This window comes from Schistocerca americana, chromosome 9, assembly GCF_021461395.2.
Source record: "Schistocerca americana isolate TAMUIC-IGC-003095 chromosome 9, iqSchAmer2.1, whole genome shotgun sequence".
NCBI classification, from domain to species: domain Eukaryota; kingdom Metazoa; phylum Arthropoda; class Insecta; order Orthoptera; family Acrididae; genus Schistocerca; species Schistocerca americana.
The window spans coordinates 592,615-605,558 of NC_060127.1; the positions used below are offsets into that span (position 1 = coordinate 592,615).

At 41.5% G+C, this 12,944-nt stretch overlaps 1 protein-coding gene across 2 annotated transcripts in view; it reads left to right on the top strand.

The window, feature by feature from the left end:
• LOC124550867 (ubiquitin carboxyl-terminal hydrolase calypso) overlaps nt 1–12,944 on the top strand; it is a 193,088-nt gene that overhangs the window by 106,829 nt on the left and 73,315 nt on the right. The gene's annotated exons all lie outside the window — the stretch shown is intronic.

Sequence of the window (12,944 nt, forward strand, 5' to 3'; positions counted from 1 at the left end):
ACAAAGGATAATAACGTTATCTAGACGGCTACTGTTAAACTTCCCGGCTTTCTGTTTAACGTTATTGTGAAGGTTTTCATTTAATGCAGGTTTGTAACCATTGTTTTGTATAACTGTAGCTCGCATAGTTGTTTATTTTTTAATAATGGGGGACTGACAATGCCAGGTTTTCACAATATGTGAACAGAGCTACTACATCAGTAATTATTTCAATGTCAAGAGCTTGAAATAAATACTCAAAGCAGCATAATTATAAGTGTAGGCACGTGTCGTTTATTAAGCTCGTAACAAAACAGTCACAAAATGGGAGCATCTGCTGGCCGTATCATTCTGTTAGTGAAGGCCGGATGGAGAGCGAGGGAAGTATACTGTCGGTTATTTGAGTCTCTCGTTCTACATTGGCAAATAAGCTCCCATATCTCTCATTGAAAGAAACTCCTAAAAAAACTGGAATACATATCTGAACAGAAAGTGTGTGTCGGAAGAAGGAAGAGGCATTCAGGATATCGGATTGTACACACCTCTATAGGAAAAACTGTGACTCTCGAGGTTTGCCAGTGTCGACAGGGTAGGGTGGCTCTCACACGCTCTGTCTGTCAGGTCCCCTGTCTGGGTTGAGTGTCTAGAACAGTAGATGATCTTTGTAATGCCGTGGTGTAAAATCACTCTCAAAGGCACTGGTGTGCCTCCCAGGAGCAGTGACATCTACCTGACAGGAGGGCTCAGGTAGCCCGGCCGTGAACTCAGACCGAGTGAGGAATCCCCGCTAGTGGTGGGACGCAGTTTTTTCCTCGGAATACATTTCCGAATTTTTTGAGGGAGGAGGGAATTTTGTAAATGGTGTCACATTCTTCTGAACTTTAAAGCTAGTAGTGTGTCACAGGTACGCTAAAAAGTGGAAAGCACTCGAGCGACATCGCACATTCGACGAATATGGCCACACTGCGGTGATCTGAGCGGGTGTGCAACATGAAAGTGCTCGATGTGTACCTGACTGTGGCCCGAATTACGTGACACACCCTATTCTGGTGAGGCTTTCGTACCGTACGGAGAACCAGTATGTAGGACGTAAAGAAAAAGTCAGAGTCGGCACAACGGGAGTCAAAATTGTAACAGAGTGACCGATGGTGAGCTAGACGAACTGAAGGACTCAGAGTAGTGAGATCGCAGCCAATGTCGTCCCACGTACAGTAGTAATTAATGTTTATCCCTCAAATGTGAGACTGTACTCCTCCTGTCGTATGCACCACTTTGGGTGTCGCAGATAACATTTAGGGTTTGTGAGAGAGTTGGATGCGATGCAGGTACCTGCGTTCGGATCTGGCTGTGTGAATGTATTGTTGGGAGGGAAGTTTGCAGCCCTGACTGTCAGGCATTTAGGGACGAACATAAAATTTGCAGGGTAAAAATTGCGAGTAGCTCAGTAATGGTACAGTCTTTAGTGGCCAAAACAGCTTTCCAGAAAAGGCATCTGTCGATTTGGGACGTACCGCAAAAGCGACTGCGAACTCCTCCGCACGTGAGAGCACCCATGAGTATACTTCTTACTGCTAATCCACAACTACAGAGATACGGAGCGAAGCCGCGCAGTCCGTTCACAGTGAGATTCGACACAATATTTGCCAAAGAAGAGAGGTGCGGCAAATGTGTCGAGCTCGGACGGAAACGGCCCGGAGCTGTCGGATTGCCGTAGACTCGTCTCATCTGGGGACTCTGCTGAAGACTAAAGTGCAGGTTATATGGAAGTCAAAATTGACCAATCTGACACATTCTTAAGGGTAGTCCAGTGAAGTTGATAACCTACAGACAGAGTGAGGTTTGGAATTTGTCACAGTAAACCACATCACCACCTCGTGTTAAGACTTCCGTTCCCACACTGATCGAAAGGTAAGGGCGAAGCAAATGTGACCATTAGCTCGTAAGGTTGCTCCCATTTTCAGTGGAACATAAGTGGGCTCAGGACAGTTGTGAAGGAAGTCACTTTTCTAGTGGAGGGCAGACACCTGTGTTTGAACAAAGCGTGCCACTCCACACCATTGGCTGTCGGTGCCAGCCTTCAGGCAGTTGTAATTTCGGGATGTTTGCAAAACAAAATTACCGACTGTGTTCAGTGTGGTGCACTGAACCTTCACTTAACGCTTTCTCACAACTTGCCCAGCATTTTCTCCTTTGTGGGGATTTTACTGCTCCACTATCACACGATTGTGGAGTGTAGTTTTTGAGAATCTGTGGTCGGAGGCAGATTTGTGTCTACATAACACGGGACTGAGCACACTAGACGACTGCCAGTGAGCTGTTCTCCGCCACCGACCATGTAGCGTTACAGATATTGGTGCTAATACTGATGTCTTTCCTGCCTGACTGACATCAGGTAAATATTTATGGAATTTTATTTCAGAGTATTTACATAGGAGTAGTTCCAAATGATAGATAGATATTCAGCGATCACAGGCCCTGCGGACCATGCGCTGCTTCCACAAACTGCCTCCGTTCCTTCCTGTTTTGTGCCCGGTTCCTCCGGGTGTCTTCAGTTCCCGGGGCTGCTAGGTCCTTCGCCAGGTCACCCGTCCGGCGCTGCCTCTGTCGTCCGATGGGGCGTTTGGTGTTTGGTTTCCCCTCTGGTGCTATCTTCACCTGTCTTCCGTCTGGCATACGGGCTATGTGGCCCACCTATTGTATTCTCTTGCTCCTTATCTTCTGTAGGATAGTCGGTTGTCGCATCGGAAGGTAGATTTCCTCGTTTTTCCTCCTCCTCCATTCTCCGTTATCTAAAACTGGCCCCCGTATCTTCCTCATTACTCTTCTTTCAAATATTAATAGTTTTTACCTTTCTTGCTTTGTTGTGCTCCGTGTTTCTAAAACGTACATTACTGCTGGGCGTATCACTGTGTTGTAGATTTTCATCTTAGTGTTCACTGAGATCGATTTAGAGCCGAGCGTCTCTCTGAGGTAATGCCTGCATTTTGTTCCCACTGCTATTCTTTCCTCGATGTCCATTTTTATGTTGTTATCCGTGGTAAACCGAGATCCCAAGTATTGAACCTTTTGCCATCTATCTCAAGAAATTCTATCTGCTCTTGTCTTCTTCCTAGTTGTATGAACTGGCTCGATTCGCTTTGAGCCCTACCTTCTGTGCATAATTGTCCATTTTCTGGTACATTTCTTTCAACTCGTGCTCTCATTCACTTAATAGTACTATGTCATCTGCACATGCGAGACAATTGAAGTTACTGTCCATCTTTACTCCAGCCCACTTCTGTTGCCTACACCCTTTTATTACTTTCTCTAAGATGTCATTGAACAGAACACACGAGAGAGCATCCCATTGTCTGAGGCCTGTCTCGATCTCAAATGTTTCTGATGTAGCTCCTCGGAAACGTACTGCTGCCTTTGACGCTTCCATATAAGCTTGCACCGTTCCCACTAGATTCTCAGGGATTCTGAAGTCCCGCATTGCATTGTAAAGGCTATTCCTGTGTATGCTGTCATATGCACATTGAAAATTGACAAACAGGCTGTAGATATCTTTATCGTATTCCCAATGTTTTTCAAACAATTATCTTAGTGTGAAAATGTGATCTATTGTCGATCGATTTGGTCGAAAGCCAGCTCGGTACGCCTGTATGTTGTTCTCTAAAAATGGTTACAATTTTCTGAGGATAATGATGGACAGCACCTTATACGTTACATTCAACAAGCTGATTCCTCTGTAGTTACTGCATTCAATTTTCTTCCCTTCTTGTATATTGGGCATATTATAGCCAATTTCCATTCTTCTGGCAGTGTCTCCTTCTCCCATATCAACTGGATCAGTTTATATATCTGTAAGTGTAAGCTCTCACCTCCCTCCTTGATTAATTCTGATGTTATTCTGTCTTTCCCCGGGGCTTTGTTGTTTCTGAGTCCTTTTTGATTTTCACGTCTTCTTCGCTAACTTCCCATTCTTCTTCATCTTTCCTTTCCTCCTAGTGTTTGCAGGTAATATCTCATCTCGGTCTGGGCGATTCAACAGTTCTGAGAAGTATTCTTTGCATCTTTCTACAATTCTTCCCTTGTCATTTATCAAGTTGCGGTTCTTATCTATAATGGAAAAAAGTTGGGCTCTGAAATCCACGTTTCCAATTTTTTACGTATTGGAAGAATTGCATCAAGTTCTTGTTTTGGCTGTCTGCCTCAACTTGTTTTAGCAAACTGGTTAGATATATTCTCTTCTCTGCTCTTAGAATTTGCCTTGTCTCCCTTCTGATGTTGACAAAATGTTTCCATTCCTGCTCATTATCCCTGTCAGCTAGCCACTTCTCTCTCATCTTCGTTCTCATCTCTGTAGCTTTCTGGCACGTCTCGTCGAACCATTTCCTCTTCTTCATTACCGTCTTTCTTCCCAATATATCCTCCGCTATACTCAGTACCGTGGACTTTATTTCTTTCCGCCTTTCCTCCACATTCTCTCTCGGTTCTAGGGTCTCCAGGACCTCAAAACGGTTTTTGATTTCTATAGCATATTGTTCTTTAATGGCACTTTCTCGTAGATTCTAAACATTCAGAGCAGGTTCTAGTGTCGCCTTCTTAAGAATGTAGGTGAACACGAGTTTAAGCCTGCTCACAATGAGGAAGTGGTCTGAAGCAGAGTCGGCTCCTCTATACGACCTCACGTCCATGACTATGGCTATAGTGCTGGTTCATCGAGATGTGATCTATCTGGTTGGTGGTTCTTCCATCTGGTGAACACCACGTTCCCTTATGTATTCTTTTGTGTTCGAAGTAAGTCAAACTTACTCTCAGGTTCTTTGAGATAGCGAAGTTGATCATCCGCTGACCATTCTTGTTGGTCTCATCAAGCAAACTGTGCCTTCCTATAGTTTGCATGTAGAATTCTTCTTTTCCTGCTCTTCCATTAAAATCTCCCAGCACTTTCCTGATATTTCTAGTTGGTGTGCTCGCAATTGTTTGTTCTAGTTGGTCATAGAACTCTTCCTTTTCTTCATCTGTTTTATCCTCAGTTGGGTGGGGCACGAACATTGATGAATGTGGTGTCTGACACTTGTTTTCCAAGTACTATGTAGGATACTCTCTTGTTAACAGCTTTGAATTCCTTCACCGAATTTGCTGCTTGTGTATTATAAAACCAGTGCCGTAGAACAGTGTGTATCCATCCTCTTTGTGAGTTCCTTCTCCTAGCCATCTTGTCTCTTGTACCGCCACCAGGTCCAGTTTATATCGGTTAATTTCTGAGACCACAGTCTGGATGGTTCCTGGTCTATACAGGCTCTGAACAGTCCAAGATCCAAAATTAAAATTTCTAAATTGTGTGCCTTTTGTCCTTTGCAGTTTTCGTATTCCATTGTATCCGTCCACGTCCGAGGCAAGTTTGTTTTTTGTAACAAAGGATTGGGTTGTTAGCCCAGTGCCCAACCCTATGCCTTTATCCGGGCTTGGGACCAGCAGTGGCTGTTGCAAGGCAACTGACCCCAGACAGAGTTGAAGTTTCAAATTGTAGTGGTTAATAAAAAAAGAAAAGACAGAAGAAAGGAAAAGAAAAAAAAGGTTGAAAATGTGGGAAGAAATCGTAAGTGAATTTTTTTTTTTTTTTTTTTAATCATTAATGACCGTGAAAAAAGGGAAAGAAAGAAAGAAAGAAATGCTGATCGGACTTCGTATTACAGAAAAGCTATAGTTGGGGTGGTCCTTGTGGCGTTGTTTTTGAGCAAAAGTTAAACCAATTTCCACTACAAAAATTATTGAAAAGAGACAGAGAATAACAAAATGTAACTGACAGGGGGAAGTGGCGTAGATAATTTAATTTACTTTGCTACTTCCATCCTCCGAATTTCTTAACAACTTCCACAATATGTCTACACATTAAAATCAGATCAAGACTAGCTAATAAGTTTTTTTTTTAAAACATCTTCATCAGATCACGTCTGCCATAAGCTTCAGCTATCAAGAGACAATCAAGAAACGGATAGAAAACAAAAAAAAAGAGTTACAATTTTAGTATTTTCTCTGCCGTCGAGCGCTCATACCGCTGCGACGGGATATTTTTTATCTGAGGGAACGAGTGTAGCGCGGCGAAACTCAGAGTCCCGCTACAAAATGAACTCTACACAAAACACGAAACAAAAAGTGTTAATATTTAATGTAGTAGTTTTAAATATTAACACTTTTTGTTTCGTGTTTTGTGTGGAGTTCACTAGTTCGTGAGAGTGCAGCACCGTCCTTCTTTGTCAATACAACATAAACCACTACAACTTTTTATCTGACCGTTAGCGGCCACGAGAAGATAGAGTCCGCATTGTCGAAAGCCTCATCAACTTTGTCAGATACCACCCAATTTAGTATCTGTTAACAGTTTGTTGACAGTGAGGTCTGTGTCACACTGAAAATGTTTGTACTATATACAAACAAGAGAGCAATTTATCCATATATCTTGCAGACAATAAATATCGATATGAGAAGACTTTGTAGCTTGCCCATTACTGTGCAAAATATGTCCTCAGTAGCTGTGCCTCTGATGAATCTGACTTGAACGTAATAATACGCCCAGCATTTGGAAGTAATGTAGTTCACAGCACAGAACAAGAAAAAAGAGAAACGCAACTCTTGTGTTAAAAGTGGGAAACACAGACCGACAGCAGTGCCTCAAGTGGTATGGAGATGAACTAAAATATGAAAACATTGTGGTTTGCACCCTCCCCCTCCCAGTTTACTGCTACATCAATATCAAGTACCAAAAGCAGGAAAGGTGGATAAAAACAGTGAAATGAAAACAAAACTTACTTTTATTTCTCAAGCACAGAAGAAAAATTTTCTTTTAACTGTTATAAAGCTTTAAACCGTGTACTGAATTTGTCTTTAACAACATCAAGTCTTTTATTGCTGATGGTGTGTTTCCAATCTTTCACATACTTGTAAAGCAATGGAGGTATACATTGTGTAAAAAAAACTGTTCAGAAAAATGGGCCTTGCAAAATGTTATTTCCTCTGGAAACTTAAACAGTGAATAGAATGTATTCTCCAATTGTTCCTGGTGTCCACATTTATCTAAGAATGAATACAACTGACTATGAACATTTGCTACAAAGGACATTGAGCTGTCACTAGCATACAATAATTTTGGGTTTAAAGCATCATATTCTTTGAAACTTGTAAATAAATGATGCTCTGTGGGTGTTGGTGAGAACAGAGTTGTCTTACAGTCACTACAGCTACATATGCCAGTGCTTGTCTGTCATTTCTTACATCAGCCCAACCACTACCAGCAGCAGCTTCATTATCAGCAAGAGCACAATATAAAGCAATCTGAAATTACTGATATTTGGTAATGAACCCAGTTTTCACGCAAGCCAACTTGCTCATTAACTCCTGATAACCAAAGTAATGTAATAAATAATAAAATTAAATTGGGTAAGTCCTGGATCAATAATTGAGATTCTTTAGGTGCTGTTACCATGTCTTATAAATGGAAGTATAGAAGATATCATAAAATTTATTTTGGGGGCGAAGAAAAATTTAACAACTGGAAAGTATACACCTGCTTTGTCACAACATTTACAGAAAAATCTGTTAAGGAATTCAATGTATTTTATTTCAAGAATAGGAGATAGTTCACATCCCTGCACCTGAAACTACTGGAATGACATAAAACGTATTCAGACTGGAAAAAGGCGCAGATGACTCCAGTATATAAGAAGGGTAAAAGAACGGACCCGCAAAATAACAGGTCAATATCCCTAACTTTTATTTTCTGCAGGATCCTTGTACATATTCTCAGTTTGAATATAATAAACTTTCTTGCGACTGAGAAGCTTGTGTGTGCAATTCAGCTCGGTTTTAGAAAGCGTCACTCGTGCAAAACTCAACTTGTCCTTTTGTCACATGATATACCGAGGACTACGGATGGACAACAGACAGATTGCATATTTCTAGATTTCCACAAAGCATTTGACACGGTGCCCCATTGCAAGCTGTTAATGAAGGTACGAGCATATAGAATAAGTTCACAGATATGTCAGTGGCTCGAAGACTTCTTAAATAATAGAACCCAGTACATTGTCCTTGACGGTGCTTATCAGAGGCAAGAGTATCGTCAAGAGTGCCTCAGGGAAGTGTGATAGGACCACTGTTGTTCTCTGTATACGTTTGGGGGACAGGGTGGGCAGCAATCTGCGGTTGTTTGCTGATGATGCTGTGGTGTACAGTAAGGTGTCAAAGTTGGGTGACTGTAGGAAGATACAAGACAACTTAGACAAAATTTCCAGTTGGTGCCATGAATAACATTTAGCCCTAAATATGAAAAGAAGTGTAAGTTAATGCAGATGAGTAGGAAGATGAAAACCTGTAATATTCAGATACAACATTTCTAGTGCCCTACTTGACACAGTCAAGTTGTTCAAATATCTGGGCATAACGTTGCAAAGCGATGTTAGTTGGAACGAGCATGTGAGAACTGTGGTAGGGAAGGCAGGTGGTTGACTTTGCATTATTGGGAGAATTTTATGAAAGAGTGGTTCACCTGTAAAAGAAACTGTATACAGGATGCAGGTGTGACCTATTCTCAAGTACTGCTCGAGTGTTTGGGATCCGTATCAGGTCGGACTGAAGGAAGACATTGAAGCAATTCAGAGGTGGGCCGCTAGATTTGTTACTGGCAGGTTCAAACAACATGTAAGTGTTATGTAGATGCTTCAGGAACTCAAATGCAAATACCTGAAGGGAAGGCGAAGTGTTTTTTTTTTTCTTTCGAGAAACGCTCATGAGGAAATTAAGGAAACTGAAATTTGAAGCTGACTGCCAAATGATTCTATTGCCGCTGACATACACTGTGCATAAGGGCCACGAAGATAAGATATGAGAAATTAGGGCTCATACGGAGACATACAGGCAGTCGTTTTTCCCTCGCTCTATTTGCGAGTGGAACAGGAAAGGAAATTACCAGTAGTGGTATAGGTTACCCTCTTTGTGGCTCTATAAAGTACAGATATTGTCAGTGTGACACAGAATGTGTCCACCATCAACCAGTTGGTGATTCCTCAGTACCTCTGGATGTGTCCTGTCAACGTAAAACAACAGGATTCCCAAGAATATAAATAAAATGGGGCTTTGAAGGAAACGACTGAGAAGACTGAGGGATAGGTGGCTGAGAGGTGTGGTGGAGTGTGTTGAAAAAAGAGGAAAAGAAGGAACCAGAATAGAACACACAAAGATAGTGGGAAAACAGGACTAGTGGTGATGCTTATTTTCCAAACTTAACCCAGCCTGCGATGGAAACTTCGTGGTGGTGGTGGTGGTGATGATGATGTCGTCGTCGTCTTGTCAACTGATCCCTTCTTTTAGCCAAGTTAGCCACAAATTTCTTGTCTCTCCAATTGCATTCAGTACCTCCTGATTAGTTACTTGATCTACCCTTCTAATCTTGAGCATTCTTCTATAGCACAACATTTCAAAAGCTTCTATTGTCTTCTTGTCTAAATGTTTTTAACATCCATGTTACACTTCCATACACATCTACAATCCAGACAAATACCTTCAGAAAAGACTTCCTCTGCTTAAATTCATGTCAGATTTTTAACAAATTTGTCTTTTTCAGATACAGTTTTCTTGCCATTGCCAGTCTGCATTTCATATTCTTTCAGTTCGGCCCTCATCAGTTATTTTACTGCCCCAAGTAACAAAACCCATCTCATTTCCTGAGCTACTTCTCTCAACAGCGCCCAGTTTAATTCAACTACATTGCATTATTCAAGTCCTTTGCTATATCTGGTGAGTTACAATACCATTGGCAAAGCTCAGAATTTTTATTTCTTCGCCTTTAACTTCAGTCCCCCCCTCCAAATTTATCCTTGGTTTCCTTACTGCTTGCTTAGTGTACAGATTGAATAACATAAGGGATAGGCTACAAACCTGTCTCAGTCCCTCTCAATCACTGATTACCTTATGTGTCCTTCAACTGTTATAAATGTGGTCTGTTTTCTATACAAGTTGTAAATAACCTTCTACCCCCTTATATTTTATCTCTGCTAGCTTCAGTTTTTTAAAGAGTGTATTCCAGTCAACATTGTCTAGCTTTCTCTAAATACATATACCGTATAAACATAGGTTTGCCTTTCAGTAACCTGTCTTCTAAGACAAGTCATACGGTCAATATAGCTTCAAATCGTCCTCCCTTTCTTCAGAACCCAAACTGATCTCCTAATAGGTCGACTTCTACCTATTTTTCCATTTTTCTATAAATAATTTGTGTCAGTACTTTGCAGTCACTACTTATTAAGCTGACAGTTTTTGGAATTTATATTATTACAGTCTTCTGAAAGTCTGAGGATATTTCGCACGTCTCCTCTATATCACATACTATTCAGAACAGTTTTATTGTGGCCTGCTCTCCCGAGGATCCCAATAATTGTGAGGGAATGTTATCTACTCGAGGGGCTCCATTTCGACTCAGTCGTTTTGGAGCACCGTCAAGTTCTTCTCGCAGTATCGTATCGTATCGTATCGTATCTGCGTCTCATCTTTACTTACCTCCTCTTCCTTGTCTATATTACTGCCTATGAGTTTATTTGCCTCGTACACTCCTTCTGTACATTTCTTCTGCCTTTCAGCTTTCCTTTCTTTACTTAGAACAGGCTTGCCAACTAAACTCTATATTCATATAGCTGTGTCTCTTTCCTCAAACTCTTTAACAGACAATAAACATTTATATTACACAATCCCAGGCACAAATACAGTGGTTTTCGTTTCAGTAATGTTTTAATAATTGTAATAAAGTGCACCACGCCCCTTCAGCTGTGCGAATTCCATCTTCTCGTGGCCACTTACAGGTACAACGAAACGGTGACCTACTGCACCCGTAGGTGGGCAAGGTGCCACTTTCTCACAATTTTGTTAATTCTGTACAAAATAGAAAATAACCGTGTTGTGTGGATATCTGAAAATGTAGATACCACAAACAGTTGGAATAAAATGTTACGAATATTTGATTGATGTTGCTCAGGTAGGAGAAACTTCCACGTTGCCACGAATATTTGTAACACTACAATCTCTTATTACATTCCCTTTGAGTGTGTGCTTGGCCACAGGTGGTTAAAGGTCTGCACTGCAGTGACCATTTCCCTGTCAGGATATGCCTACTGACCGACCGTGTCTGGGAACAGGTGGACGGCGTCACTGTCACGGTCGACCGTGTCTCCGGTGTGTCTGTGCCGGAGTCTTCGGACACTGCCTTTGTGCCGGTGGGCTGAGGAGTGCCAGCCAATGGCCAGGGACAGGTGTAAAACAGTGTCGGGACTGGTCGAAATCTGTGTAGGACCGGAGCTCCGACGTAGATTTCCTGCATACCGCGAACCGTTGCTGTGACTTTTGGGCTTCCCGAAGTGTCCCTCTCAGTTCTTCTAGAATCCTTGCCACCCTCGCCGTCTCCTCACTGTCATTATCGTCGAGATTTCCTTTGAATGAGCTGGGTAGGAACTTTGTTAATGATTTGTCAACATTGATTTCTGTCTTATTATAGGTTTTCTCTCTCTACTGCATCCCACTTACTCCTCTCCTCTTGATATCTTCATTAATCTGGTCTGTGCCTCTCTTCTTAAGCCACCCAATCAGTCTTTTTCCTGGTACCTCCAGCTCCAAATATTGATGTAGCATTCCAGTTTGGTGCAAACGCTTTACACGACCTAACCATTTAAATCTTGCAGTGCTCATTCTTTCTTACAGGGTCAAGTCATTACTGACTCTCCCTCTCTCTCTCTCTTTCTCTTTCTCTTTCTCTTTCTCTTTCTCTTTCTCTTACTCTCTCTTTGCCCCCCCCCCCCACCCTCCCCCCCTCTCTCTGCCTCTCGGTCTTTTTTTTTGTAGAGCTGACCTAAGGAACTTCATTCCACATGCCTGTATCTGACTCTCTTCTCTCTTCTTTACGACACAGGTCTACAGACTATCCATCATGATTGGTAGGAGGTGTGTTTTATACATGGTATATTTAGCTCTTAAAGGGACTCCCATGTCCCAGATTAAGTTTTGTACTTGGTGGAAGAAGCTGAATCCTTTTTCTACTCTGCTTAAGACTTTTAGTTTGACACTTCTACCAGTTGATATGGCACTATTGAGATAATTTCCACACATTCAATATTCTCTCCTTCCATTATGATCATACAAGGTGTGAGTGTCCTACTCATCTTCATTGCCTGTCTTGCTCCTACTCACAGTCAGCTCGAATCCTTTAAATTTTTTATTCCAGTAATCCATCTCTCTCCAAATGGTGATGTCATCGACAACAGCACAAGCATCGAGATCGCCATTTTCTACTTCCTTGGTTACTTTCATGATAGTGTCCATAAGTCCGATGAAGTGGAATGGGCAAAGTGAATTGCCTTTCTGAATATCCCTCTGTGTCTTAAACCATTTTGCTCTTCCACCTCCTATTTGTACACTGCGTTCACAACCATCATACTGTATCTGAACTTTTTAAATTAATGAATCAGAGACATTATGTTTTCTCAAGCCTTACCGTATTTTACTCTTTGGTACACTATTGCATGCTTTTTTCCAAATCCAGGAACACTATTATCAGATCCTTCCCTTTTTCTCAGCACTTCTCCATTAGGTGACAAAGGGATAAATGAGGTCTGTCATTTCTCTGTTACGTCTGAATCTGTGCTGTTGTTCCTCAAATTGATGTTCTAGGATTTTTCTCAATCTCTTTCTTATGATCTTTTCCAATACCATAAGGCAGTGTGGAAGCAGTGTGATGCACCTGTAGTTGGTGCATTTCTTTTTGCTTCCTTTCTTAAACAATGGTATTATAATGCTCTTTTTCCAATCATTTGGCACTTTGTTCTCTTTCCATATCACTCCCAACATCCAATGTTCCACGTCTCAAATAATATTCGATCTGTCGTTTTCTCTTATTTGTGCCAATCTGATGCAGGTGGTTCTACACCAGTTTTTCACCA